Source organism: Cygnus olor, chromosome 4 (genome assembly GCF_009769625.2).
Source record: "Cygnus olor isolate bCygOlo1 chromosome 4, bCygOlo1.pri.v2, whole genome shotgun sequence".
Lineage (NCBI taxonomy): Eukaryota > Metazoa > Chordata > Aves > Anseriformes > Anatidae > Cygnus > Cygnus olor.
Window position 1 is genome coordinate 39,005,671 of NC_049172.1, and position 14,846 is coordinate 39,020,516.

The 14,846-nt window shown below is 34.5% G+C and overlaps 1 long non-coding RNA gene across 2 annotated transcripts in view; it reads right to left on the reverse strand.

Annotated features, from left to right (window-relative positions):
* Positions 1-1,871: 1,871 nt before the first annotated feature.
* LOC121069488 overlaps positions 1,872-14,846 on the reverse strand; it is a 36,223-nt gene continuing 23,248 nt past the window's right edge. For both annotated transcript variants that reach the window (XR_005819456.1, XR_005819455.1), the window contains one exon: positions 1,872-2,692. This is a non-coding gene — a long non-coding RNA (uncharacterized LOC121069488). The remainder of the gene's footprint in view (positions 2,693-14,846) is intronic.

The window sequence follows — 14,846 nt, forward strand, 5'->3', positions numbered from 1 at the left end:
TTGCACTTGATCTAACGGCAGTATGTAACTTTCATTTCTGTGCTAGCGATGTAAGGTTTATATTTCTCTGTTTGTTTTTTAACTTATAATCAGGTTCCAGGGATTTTGTTTGTTTTATCATGTATTTGAAAAAGAATAATTCACCAAATTTCTCATTAGCTTGTTATTTAGTGGAGAGATGGGTCCACTGAAGCATTACAAAGTCAATTTATGTTGTTTTTTGACGTTACTGTTGTTTCATTATTAAATGATTTCTTGTTTTTTTTTTTTTTTTTTCTTAAATGAGATTATTCACATCCTTAGTAAGTTAAAAGATAGCTTTACAGAAATATGTGACCAGAGCCTAAAAACTGAATTATGTGTGAATAGAATTTGAAGTTGTCTTCTTGTCCTAAGCTATGGTTAGATTAGAACAAACTAAAATTGCAAAACTAAAAAACAAACACAGACACACAAAAACAAACAAACATAAAAGCTTGTTATACTAGGGTAGAAACAGCAATATTTTAGAAATATCTGAAACTGTGCTCTGCAATATTGGCAAAAGAAAAGAAAAACAAAATTAAATTGAAGCAGTTTTAATCTGTGCTTTGCAAAATAAACATTTATCCAAGCAGTTTTTCATTTCCCTCATTGCTAGTTAAAGGACCTTTTATTTTTTGAAATCAGCAAGCAAGACACTTGTCATCCGACTGGAATGCAATTGAAGATTATGCTTTTAGCCATGCAACAGCAACAATAGGAACGAAGACGTAGAGCTTTATCATTGTTATTACTAAAGAAGTTAGACAGAGATGGTGTAGTAGGAAATAAAAGTATTATTACCTGCTATTGAAATGCAAACAGTTCAGACACATTTAGAGGTGGGAAGATCAAAAGTTCCATGCAACTCATCCTCCCCCCCCCCCCTTAAGCCTTGGGATTCTCTTTCCCTTTTTAAGTATTGACAATACAAATCAAGAGGGAGAAAGAAGAAATTGATAAGCATCAGTGCTCTATTTAACGTGTATGTGGATATACCAAGCTTTTTACCAGACAGAATTGCAAAAATAAGTTGGAAATTAGTTATTTGAGGGTAAATAATGATTTTTCCATCAGATTTTTTCTTGAGTTAATATGTTCAGGCATTTCGATATGCAGGTTAGTACACATAATACATTGAGAACTGTATAGTGGTTGGTCAGACAAGGGATATAGAGTTACTTCAGCTCCTTTGAGACAAATCGGTTTTCTTAAGGGCCCTCTTGCTAATAGAAGTATATGCAATTGTAATAAAAAGCAACACAAAGAAATAAAAATGTGAAGCACTGATAGTTTGTAACTTTTAGCATAAGACTTGTGCTTCTAAACATGTCATTGTTTCTGAAAACCTGGAGTTGAAAATTAGCCAATTTTATGTCTGAAATCAGAAGGGTAAATAAATGATGTGTATTGAAAACCACGTGAAGCAGTCTGATACTGTAAATGACTAATCACATGATTTCAGCAGGAGGTTAGGAATGTAAATAGGAGTTAAGAACCCCTGCTGAACGTGGAGCTTGTTTAACATTATATACTTGACCAATATTTAAATCAATGGGAACTCAATAAAACATTAAGCAATCTCATGTTTAAAGGAATAAAGCTGAGATTATTCTTCTTGACCATGTGTGGTTACTAAGACATTATTTTATATCCTTTTATTTTTATACTGTTTAAATTTACAGTTCGGTTTTCTTTCTGGTTTGTTGAACTGAATAAACGTTCAGTTTATTGGTATTTTGTGAATAATGACGTCCACTAGAACATTCTCATCACTCATAAAACATCAGTGAGCTCTATGTTTATTCAGCACAATAGAAGACATTTGAATTGAGTTGTTAAATGAAAGATTTTATTGATATTTATAAGTGATGAGATCATTCAGAAGTATCATTCACCTGTAATAAATATTCAATACATCAGACATTATTTTTACAGTAGTATAGATACATCTTATTTCACTAATTCACTTAAAACAGTAGGTTAATAATATATACAACTACTTCCCATACCTAAATATAGCTTTTGATTAAAATACTTTTCTTGTTAACATTTTTTCACATAATCTAAAATTCATACTGTATTTTACAAGCTTATATGCATGTCATATATGATAATTACAGCCATATAAACAGATAGACAGTGATACCATATGCTGATTAAATAATTGTCAGGTCATGATAGTACAGATGTGATTCAGGCAGTGTAAGGAAACTAAAATTCATAGCTTTGTCAATCACAGGCTCAGCCCTACAGACATTGTCAAGCTACAATTAAATACATAAATCAGCAAACTCAGTGCTTTAGATGTACATGAGAGAGGTGCCACAGATACATTTACATTATTTTACAGAAGTCATACACAAAGCTAAAAGGTACAGGACAGCACTTCTGAAGGACCTCTGACTCCGAAAGATCTGACCCAAGGAGCAACCAGTTTTTCCCTGCTCCTGGAAATGCAACCACACTGAAGACCTGCCATGCTGTTCCCAGGTCTGCTCTCCATGGAAGGACAGGGTGATGGCCACCCAGCTGCCCTGGCACAAGACTCTGTCCTCGTTCCAGTGCCACTGCACCAGCTCATCCTGCTACAGAAAGGTGAAAGAGGCCTGCTCTGCTTCATCCTGGTCAGCCTAAGCACAGCTGTCCATGGTGTTCCCTGCTCCAGATCCTGAACAGGAAGTCAAAGCTTCAGGTACATTCAGGTTGCAAAGCCTGAAGTCAGCTTCTTCTAGGCTAATATAATCTCTGTGTGCTATTTTTGGTAATTCATTTCTGGTAACTAAGAAATGTGCCCAGTATATTTATTATAAGAAGCAAAAGAATCATCAGAGCTACAGCAATTTCAGAAGGGTGGATAGACATGAACAATTCTAGCTTTAAGACAATAGGGCTGGTGCAGATTTCTGGTTTGAAGAGTCCTACAGGAATAACTAATGTCAAAGGAGAGCCTCTTTAAGCTATCATTAAAAATGGGAAAAAATATCTGACCTGCTTATATTTGATGCTTTTGTCTCATATCAATATGTGCTTTTGTACATGTTTATGAACAACTTTGCTTTCTTGTTTTCTGTATAAAATTTAGATAGGTGGCATGTCACAGTGTCACACAAACTCTGTGTTTGTGTGCAAATAAACAATAAAACAATTAGATGGCACAGTTGTAGCACAACACATTAAATTCTCTTTTAACTTAAAACTTTCAATTTTACACTTGAAAAAATACAAATGTGTATTCTCATATCAAAAGATGCAATGGGTAGTCAGATTATGACTACCAATTACATTCCAGATGCAAGTTTCCAACAGCAAATGTTTCTTTAATTGTCCATAATTTTTTTTACAAGTTTTATTTTGGGCCAACTTGCAGTTGTCTAAATTTATTTTTCTTGCCAAAAACATCCTTTTAGTCAACCACAAAATAACTGTTTTTTTTTCTTTTTTTTTTTTTTTTCTTTTTAATCACTTTGAAACTTTTAAAACTTGATACTGAAATTTACAGTACAGACACTTATCAGGAAGTAACAGAGAAGGCAGCACACAGCTTTTCAAAGTAAGAAAATATTCACTTATAGTGAAAGGTTTAGACTTCATTTCCCTTTATAATGTCATACATAAGTGAGAAATGACATGTTTGGCTATACTAAAACATTCATGATTTAATGCAGCAGAAAGGCCACTATTCATTATATATATCAAGTACACTATCCATAAACATCTGAATTTGCATTTACATGTAAAGCATGGACTAACTTATCTATAAGTTAATTAAGACAGTATCTTCATGACCTACAAAACTTTGCTATATCTGATAGTGTAGAATTAAAAGAAGAAATGTAACCAAGTCTCAAATTACCAATGCTAGGTCAGAGACTTCTTTTTTATAGCCTTTAGGTATACAAAACTTTAGATTTACATGGTTTTGCTCCCAAATTTAAATAACACAGATAAGCATTTGAGGAGGTGCTACCCATGGTGGATTTATAGTGTTAGAAGTCCAAGAATGGTTACAACAGTGCTCTAGCTTTAATTTAGTGCAATTGTACTGATTCTTTGTGTGTCATAAGCAGTGCCACCAGTCCAATTACAGGATATCAATTTCATCACAAAAGCTTTAATTGTGATCTGAAAGTTTTAACCTGGTACCCAACAAGTTCAGAAACATGTCAGGAACATCTGTGCTTATATCTGATATCAGCAATGCATCATCCATCTGTAACCTCAAATGTCATAACCAGTTAGGGCTAAAAAGATACTGTCATCTACACTGATTATATTTTGGCCTTTTAAATGCCATTTGGAGCAGACTAAGGAAAAAAAAATGTGAAGTTTTCCCCATGAGTACTTACCAAGTATTAACAAAATTGCTTAACTGTACTAAGGAGACTTGAATATATTAAAGAAGTTGTTAGCCACCGGAAGTAAGTAATGTGTGTGAAAGAACTTAACTGAAGATGTTTTTTAATACCCAAGAACAGATTAGTTTCTCTACTATGTTGTTCAAAAGCATTAAATTATTTTCATGAACATGTGACTCTCTTGCTTTCTTTTGTTGTGAAGCTCCATATGCAGCCAGTGTTCAAGACCAAATGTACTCTTTGAGGGACCTTTTCATTATCAGAGCTTGTTTCATTCAGCTGGGTGTAAAGGACCACGTGGAACTTCCCGCAGGCTAGAGGTGGAAGATCCCGCCTCTCTCCTTCCCTCCCTCCCTCCCTCCTGGTCTGAACATCAGAGAGAAAACTTTTCTAATTGCTATGCAGATGTAATACCCTTTGTATTACAAATCCATCCACCTATTATAAACTCTTTCCTGCAAATTCATCTGCAAACATTAAAAACAGTAATATTCCACTGTAGAAAGAGTAACAGAGCAGACAAACAAGCAGAATATCAAAATTGATATAGTAGAATAAATCTTGCCTCAGTGTTTGTTAGTTTAGTTTTCAGTATTATTGATTTTAATAGTTAGCCATAAAATCAAATGCAGCAAAAAGCTTCATATGTGAAGGGATTATCATCTCACACCAATCTAATATGCAAGTTTAGTTATCCAATAAAATGAACTACAAATAACATTTCCACAAGTCACTGAATTTCATAACCTTCAGTAAGATTATTATTTTTCACCACATCTCACTGTTTTATTTATTTATTTATTTACTATTAGAATAACTGTTAATATTAGAGATTTTTTTTTTTTTTTTTTTTTTTTTCATTTTTCATTTTTTGGTTCAGGATATTGTATTTTTGAAGCGAGGAAGAGCTACATGATATGGAATTTTGCCAACTTCTGATTAACAATAAAACTGTTAAGAGTATTGGACTGCAATATAATGATAAGATTAAACTGTGAAACAAGTTTGATTATAAAAGACCTGGTCTGAAAAAATGTAATCCTGATGTAAAATGCTCTATATTATGGATGGGAAGGAATAATAAACCATCTTATGCATATACTAAAAGTTAAATATTCAATTATATTTTAGAAGTCATTCTTATCAGTGAAACACACTTGCTCTACCAAAATAAAAGTTGCATAATTGAAAATGAAAAAGTTATAGCTGTGTCCTTCAACTTTTTCCAAGGTGCCTGTTGATTTTTCTCCAGAAGAACAGTTCAGATTACCTTTTTTTTTTTCCTTTTTTTTTTTTTTTTTTTTTTTTGTGGGGGGGGGAGGGGACGGACATGGGGGGCAAAACAGACGGTGGGATAGAAACCTTCATTTTGTTCAGTCATTTCCCTCTTAACTAAGATATACTAATCCTGTAAACCTTCTCCCATCCACATATTTCAAGACAAATATTAAAACTGGTAAACTATGGATTTATAAACAATTTTCAATTCATTTTGCATATGGAAAAAATACAGCACACCAGTTTTCCACACTTGCACTCATACAATACTTCTTGGGTTTGATTAATCAATCAGTTTTGAGCATGTGAATTTTATGCTCTGTGTAAAAAGTGCTTTCAGGATTTGCCATTGGCTTATTTGGGCTTTTATAGAGACATTGCTACCTCCTAATTCAGTTTCCAATACAAACATAATGCATTAGCTTCTGCAGAATGCTCAAATACAGTGGCTGCTTAAGTTAGATAAAATCAAAACATTACATTTGCTGAGTGGTACAAATATTTGACTGACAATTCATTTGCTCATCTCTGATTAACAATAGGTTTTGTAAAAGCCTTCTCAAATTTAGAACAAACTCTAGGACTTAATCCTACTAATCCTTCAAAGCTGAAAAACCTAAAAAACCATCCAGTTAATTTTGCAGCATGTCCTGTTGGTCATGCGGGTCATCAGATTCGCACCTTAGAAAACAAAGTGGTAGGTTAACCAGTCTAGCTGAAAGTACAGCTGCATTTTTTGGGTCCCAGAATCTAACCAGGCAATATTATGGCTCATGTATCTAAATTCAGTGGCACAGATCTAAACACTCTTGGGATTTAAATAATGTAGTGTTCAGAAAGGGAGATAGCTCTTCAAGGAATTTGAAACAACCGAGGATCACTGTGGCTCCGAGAAGTTGCTGCTATACACATTGATAACTCCTATGCTTATAACCACCTCCCTGTGTGACTGTTGGTTTACCAGGTATTGCATTAAACAAATTCCTTCTACCAGAACTTAATTTTCCTGTTACATCAAGGAATTCAACAGAGCTTATGTTCAAGGCAGAAGTTCTCATTCATTAGGCACCTACGAACATTGCAGAAGACACAGTTTTAGTTCAGCATCACTAGGTTTTCTTATCCGGTTGAAAATGTGCAAGTTCATTAAAGGAAAAATAAAAGTTTAAAAGCTGGTACCTTTCAGTTGACATCTTTTAGCCAAAAGATCAGTATGAAGCAACGGTGAGGGAAGAGGAAAAAGAATAAAAATGAAGTAAGACAAAAATAACTATAACTAGCCAAAAAGGGCAACGACTTTATGCCAAGTGGTTATGCACTAGTTATTTTGCAATTTTCCCCAGCAAGAAGTAACTGAATGATGGATGTAGTACCACTCTTCTTCAGACCATGAGAACATGCCACTTGTTGTGGACTAAGAAGCATCACTTCCATTAAAAGAAAGAATGTGACATTTTTTCCACCCCACCCCATGTATTTTAGGACATACCATAATAAAAGCCAGAAAGTTAATGGAAAGCAACTAATTTTATGGTCTAGTACTTTTTTCAGTTTTCAGAATTTCTAATAAGTATATTTATTTCTACTCTAATTCTATTTAAGATATTGTATTGTTTTTGTTTGTTTGTTTTAATTTAGATAATGCATGTACCTTCATTTTCAAAAAAAAAAAAAAAGAAAATTTCTATATTACCAGGCAAAACGATTATATTACATGCTGGTGTGCTACTGATACTTTATAGATGTTTAAACAGCACTCATATTTCTTTCCCATTGCTTTTGTTTTCCACATCAGATGAGGAATACTTTGGTGGATTTTTTTCTATGAAGTCGAGAATACTTGACTCTTCATGTTATTCCAAAATTTCTCTTGGCATGCTATATTTTATGCAATAATCTAGATATCACTCCAGCTATCTTTCTGCATGGACAGTATGTACTGTTCTAGTTTAATAACAGTTATTTTCCTCGCAACACTATATTGGTTCCAACTAAGAAAGAAAGCAGAAAGAAAGTAAGCTTTAATGTTATTTTTGAGGTGGCAGAACAAGACATGTATGATACTATTTCTGCATGCTGGTTGGCCTTGATCATACTGTCACCTGCAATATTCTGTTTTGCCCACATAGATGAAGGAACACGGCTATTATACATTAAAGAAAGTAAGAATACTAGAGATTTAGCATACTTTAATTTTGGAGGAAAGCACATCTTCATAAACATTTACCTGCATAACTTCATGGTTAATTGAAAATATGCTAGTACAGCATCTTTACAGGTTATTGTTACACGGCTTGCACAAGTGTAAGCTGATTCCAAATGTCAACAAAAATGCTAAGAATACCTACAGGCTATGAAAAAAATACCAAGTCTACTCATTTCATTTCATTAGACTTCAGTCAAAGCCAACAAAAATAAATCTAACTTTCACATGTAAAAAATATCTTTATATTATAAAACACTAGCTGAATTGTACATTACTTTTTAATGTTTCCATCTTTTGAAAATGCTGTAATCTATTTCAATTATTTACAACAGTGTTATTATGTATTAGCAAAACAAGTCAAGTACAAATCATCTTTGCAACCAAACAATTGTTTGTATACAAACAATATGTATTTGCTGTACTGTAATTAAAAGTCTCTGTTTCTCCTTATTGAACCTCAACAGCTGCTGCACCCAGTGCAGTTGTGTTAACGTGTTTCTTAACAGTAATTTATGGTAACAGTTTTGCTCCAGATTTTTGAAGAAGAGCCCTGTAAAACACAGTATTTTTGATGTATATGCATGCTGATAAGAGTTATTTCCACCATGTGTATATGCTGGAAATAAGAGCCAATCATCTGGCCAGTGCATTTTAAATTTGGCAATCTTTCTGCTCAATTGAGATCAGCGGAATGATGAACATTCAGTGGGTCAGGACATTTTATTAGGAGACTCTAAATTCTTGCTTAAAACAATTCATCATTGCCCTTTCCATCTGAAGAAGTTTTATGTTTTGAGAATTAATTTACTGTACAAACTTTGATTTGATAGGCCCTGAACCTTCTGCTCACAAGTTAGTTAACATTACATTTTTCCTACTCTTTCCTTTTTAATCTTCAAAATCATGGTTGATTTCCCCGTAATGAATAATTAATAAAGTAAACTGTTCTGCTGCATGAATTTGAAGGGAAACAGAATAGCAAAATAGCTTTTTTCCTTTATAGTTGGGGTAGAAAAGTGTAATTCTGAAAACGGAAAATGAATATATGTATAAATGTTCAACTCCTTCACAGGCCAGCCGTGGCTGTCTGGAGATATCCAGCCACATTTTGCTGCAGGGTAAACTGGCTCACGTTTCATTCATTACCAGGTTGCGTCCATTGAAGCCAGAGTAATGTACTCTATCATGTTTCTATTAGCTGTATGTAAACCAAAAATGACCAGGTTTTGTTAGGGGTAAACATTCAAAACCTGAACCAGAAGGGTTTACCTTCAGATTCTGGAACAAAATACCTGACTTACTGAACCACATCATTTCTTCACTAATTTTTTTAAATCCTTTTTAGATCATAACAAAAAAAAAATAGAAAGTAAAAAAATGAATAAGAGCCTGCTTGACAAAGCTGAAAAGGAACATTTGACGTGCTGAGCACACTATTTATATACTGAATTATTTTATACTGGCTTCTGACAACAGAAAATACTGCAAATATGTTTCTGCAGGTTCCCCAGCAGATCTGGTGAATCTGTACTTTCTCTCAAAATCTCTGGTAAAATTCGATATGGCAGAATAAAAATATATTTTCATACTCAAAAATTATATACAAATTTTAATTTGGTATACAAATATTTAAGTTGAATTAAAAAGTAATTTTTACATCAGAAGATGGAAAATGTATATTTCTTGATACATATTATATTAATACTGGAATCATCTTTAACTGCAGAAACTCAAGAATTCTTATGCAAGCAAATATGCAGTATACATCATGTTTCTCAGAGTTCGTGATTTCCCTCTTTTTAAAATTCTGCAAGGAATTTCTTGACACTATTCTTCAGACTCTAAATCAGATTTTTTTTTTCCAGGGCAATAAAAAATCATGTGCATCTTAATTCTAAACTAATAAGAATTCCATGAATGAGGCTCTGACATAATTAAAGAAGCCTAACAGTGTAGTTAGACAAATGAATTTTTGAAAAGTAGATTTACAGTAGTTTGGCTATTCTGTTAAAAGCCTACATACATATGCTCTTTCTCTGAGGTAACTGAAGTTATTTTACCTTTTATTCACAAAGATGCATATTTACACCACATTATCAGAGTCTGGATTTTCTTGGCTTTATGCCTGACTTGTAAAAAGTTTTTTTGCAAGAAATAACAATGTGATATAATCAGCATGCTCTGATATTAGAAAATGAAAAAAGTGCTGATTATTCATTTCAAAATGTAAAGGAAAAACTTCTCATTAGAAAAAAATAAAATAAAAAGCCCACTCTTCCCTAAATCACAGTACCAAAAAAATAAAAGATAGTATTTATGAGTTTCTTTTTAGTATTTGCCTCTGAATTCTGAGTTTTGCTGGGCCTTTCATGATTAACTTTCATAATCAAAAAGACAACAGCATTTCACTACATGAAGTCTAAAATAAGTAGATGCTCATATCATTCTAATTTAATAGGGTCCATAGTGATATTTCCAGTTAAGACTCATCCCATGCCAGCCAAAAACTGTAAATGTTTCAGTGTGTGCGAGGAAAACTCTCCTCAAGAAAAACTCTGAGAATAACCTGAAAATGCCTTTTTTCGATGAATATGGACCTATTACTCCATTGTTTCTTTTTTCTTTTTTTTTTTAACCTTATGAAATGTCTAATGTTCTAAGAAGTAGAATTCTTTAATTGATTATTATAATTTTTATTATTATTATTGCAAAGGCATATCTGTTGTGATATATAACAACTGGAAAGTGTATTTGTAAAAATCAGTATTAAGAGCTCATCCTTTGTCACTGCAGTTTGGTAACCAAGAAGAACAAAGAACAAGACCAACAGGAATGACAAGAACTCCCTTTGACCTCAGGTGTACTGGATAAAAAATAGACTGTTACCAGTGCAAATTCATGGCAGTGGCAATTATAATTCTGGGTACTTCCACACCCTTCTACTTGCCCAAATTAATTGTTAGATCATAACCAGTTTTCTCATGGCATTCCTTTGACGATAGCTTTGTGATGATGATGTGTGATGGGAGTTCAAGCCTCACAAAGGACCCTCATTGCCTACTGAGGAAAATAAGAACATTCTTAACAAATATTTCATTTACTTCAACCTGAATGTTCATCTGTTCTCACACGTATTTCCTAAGTATTTCTGAAGATATCAACAAGTATTTCTGAAGATATCTGGAATACTTCATGTGTTTGAGACAAGTATGTTTAGATTTACAATGTAAACAGGCAGTGGAACATCAACAATATTTCTAGTCCATCTTTAAACGTAATAGAATCAAAAAAGCAGTATTCCTTCCCCCGGTTTCAGGTCACCTGTAATGCAGTTTTGTATCAAAACAGCTACGTGTTTAAGTGCAAAAAATTCTTCCAATGTCAACATTGCAGTAAGGTAAACATTTACTATTTTCAATTCATATGTATCTACTTAAGATCATACTTCAGAAAACAAACCAAGAAGTAAAATGTGAATTGTTTTGATAAGATTTTGACAATTTGAATCTGGTGTCTATTTTTACTTATTCCTTACAAAAAGGCATATGCCATAGATTTAAATTTACCATATGGAGGAGGCAGTAAGTCATCATTACTGTTGGAATGTAAATTTTGGGATTTATTTGTCAATACTGAACTGTAATATGTTACCTTTTATAACACTGGGCTTGATTAACACACCCAAACACACACAAATCAAGAAGCCTACAAGCACAGAAGCTCTAGCAATATATACTCTATGAAACATGTTCAGGACACCCAAGTCTGGAATAGAGTGGATAAATTATGATTTTAATACCTTGCTCTGCCTCTTCAGTGGTATGGCTTATCACCAAGAATGCCATATCAGCCTGAACTTGAAACCAGCAGCTCACCGAAGGTCAATGCAAGAAACACCATTTAATTAACCAAACATAGTTTTTGCCTTTGTTGACATTCAACCTGCTGCTGCTACACTCACCAGGTTATCACCAGTGTATCCAGAAGATACTTAAACATAATCGTATGGAAAAGAAACAGAAAAAGAGGCATTCAAAGAATTCACAGACACAGGGCTAACATTGTGGGCAACCTACTGAAAGCTGGTACTACGACGGCATTTAACCAATGTGCTGCTCAGAGATAAGTCAACATTCCCTCTACCCATCTCACATTTCTTACATGAATGGTCATTGCAAAACCTCCCAAAAGTATAACCAAAGCTCTTCTGTATATTCCCAGGGACTACCACTGCCATGCCTCTGGCTGGTCAGATAAGCATTTTACCTCTTGGTGGCCTTCTCGAGTCTCACAGCCTCTCCTCACAATTAACTAGGATGACTGAATTGGCTTGTGCCCCTAAATGCTGCTAAATCCAATGGGGAACATGAATCAGAGCTCTCAGCCACGGTAGTTCATAGATCAATATATTAACACAGACTAAAATCAATGATGGTTTGCATTAATATGCTAGATTTTGAACTGCAGCACCTTAGGACCAGACCCATTGCTCTTCAGCTAGTTTCGGGACTTGTAAATGCCACTCAATGGATGTGATGGACAGCTAGAGGTGATAACCTCTTAAATTGTCCTAGCTTGAATCAGTAAAGTTTGTGAAACAGAACTCATTAAAAACTCCTGTCCTCCTAATGCAAAAGAAGTATCTAGACCTTCCCCACTACCTCCTCTTTCTACCCTTCTGCTGGTAGAAGAAAGTATCTTTTATTAATAATTTGTAGGCATCCTCAATCCCTCATCCACTCAATCTCTTATTTTCTCAATTAAACCCAGAATAAAGAGGTAACTTTCCTTGCCCACTGTTCAGACCTTGTTATTTTGTTTAGCTAATCATCCTACTAGTGCCTCTTGCTTTTCCTACTAAATGAGTCTCCTCTTGACTTTAGATAATCTAAACATACGAAAATATACAGTGAAAAACTCAACATGCTTAGAAATCATTTTTGTTTCAGAGTGTATCGGGTAACTTGGAAAAGTAGTAATAAATTGACATAAAAAACTAAAAGACCTATTTTACTTGAGTGCCCGTCACATTCTTCCCCCTACACAAATATTGCAACATAACATTAATTTTGTACATAGAATATCTATTAACTTAATGCAAGGTAACAGGACACAGACATAGCTAACTCATCTGTCATACAGCTGCACAATAGAATGAGCTAATTATAGGAGCCTCTCCTTGGTTTACTGAGAAACACGAAGGTTTTGTTTGTTTGTTGGCTCATTTTTTCCTACTTTAATACAGTTGTGGAGAATACCAGTCTTGTAAAGACTGGAAGCAGAGTTGAGTATCTCCAAGATTATTCACGCATTCAGGGTTAACCAGGTTGGGGCTACAAAAAAAATTTCTCCCAGGCTGAGCTGCAGGAATTTAAAAATATTTTTTTCTTTCTCTCATAGCTTGAAGAGTTGCTCACTTCACAGCATCTCCTGACATTTTGTCTGACAAATTCCTTCTTGCTAGTGTATCAATCTAGGACAGCAGTGATTCCCTTCATCTTTTCCACTGCCACAGTATAGCTTTTGTAACCTTTTTTTTTTTTCCAATAAAAATTTAAGTTTTTTATAGAGTTTCTGTGCCTGTACTACAGTATGATGCATACACCAGAAAGCAGAAAACCACCAGTTCTTGCAGGCTTCAACTTAAAGCAGAGGGAAGACAAGTATGGATACAGTCTTCCCATTCAGAACAGGCTTTGGTTTCTGTCATGTAAAAAGACAAGAGTTGCCAACAGTAAACAAGGCATAAGCTGTCAGTTCAGGTACTTCAAGTTGTCACAGGTACTCACACCATCTTCCAAATCATATTTTGGCCAAGACTGACAGTACTGTGTAAATCACCAAAGACAGTCTATTCATCCTGGAGAAAGCCAGTTGCACAAATATAAAAATACCTGTGTGAACACAAAGCAGCCTGGCTAACTGAAAGAAATCGGGATGTTTTACTCCTGCCTTACCTTCAAATCATATTCTGCTTGAGAAAATTAAACTGCAACTGTGTTCTTGTGACTTACCTTTCCATGCTGAAAGCACTTTGGTGGTCCATCTGACAATTTTTACAGCACCTCATCCTCTTTCAGTAAGCTGTTTCCATAGTCTCCACTGCCTGCTGGGAGCTAGGCTTTGTTTGTCTGTACAGCTTGCTTTTCTCTGCAACAAGCTACAACACTTTGACAGTACCTTGGGTGTTTTACTAGGGGGAAGAGAACTCTTCCTTCCCACCTACCTGCTGGTGGGAAAAAAAAAAAAAAAAAAAGGAAAGGAAAGGAAAGGAAAACAAACAAACAAAACCAACACAACAATGAAAGAATACCAGGGTCCTAAAGCTAAATGTATGCACACTGAAAGATGTGTGCGCTAACAGAAAACAGACATAAGCAGATCTTGTTTAAGATCAGTGAGTCTTCCTACATCTTCAATTGTTCTCATAGTGCATCAGATCTTTGTTAACCTCATGTTCAAATATATGAAGACTAAAAAGGTTTTCTTAAATGCACCTTGTATAAATTTGTAAGACAAGGCACAGGAAAAGAACAGTGACAACAGCACTGCCTGAGAAGGTCCAAAATGCAAATGCTGTAGAGCCGCAATCAGCATAAAGAAATTGGAAGCAGGAGTAAAAGAAGGAGGCCAATACTTTAAGATAGAAAACATGTCTGACCAGACTCCAGATCCCAAGCCACAAAGAGCTGGACAGGATGCCAGAATACAAGTTAATTTTATGTCAACATGGGCAACAGTTGTAAAAATATCAATACTGGGACTAATGATTCTTTTTGAAGAATCAAAGGACCTGGCATCAGAAACTCTTTTGTTTGCTGGAAATCTGTTCAAGCAGTACATAAATGATTCAGAGTCCTTCAGTACTCTTCCATCTCCACTGAGTACTGTTCCACTGAGAGAGCAGCAAGTTTCAGAGCATCACACGGGAAGAGAATGCTAAATATTTGCTGTCTTGTTTTCAGGGTGCAAGCCAAAACATA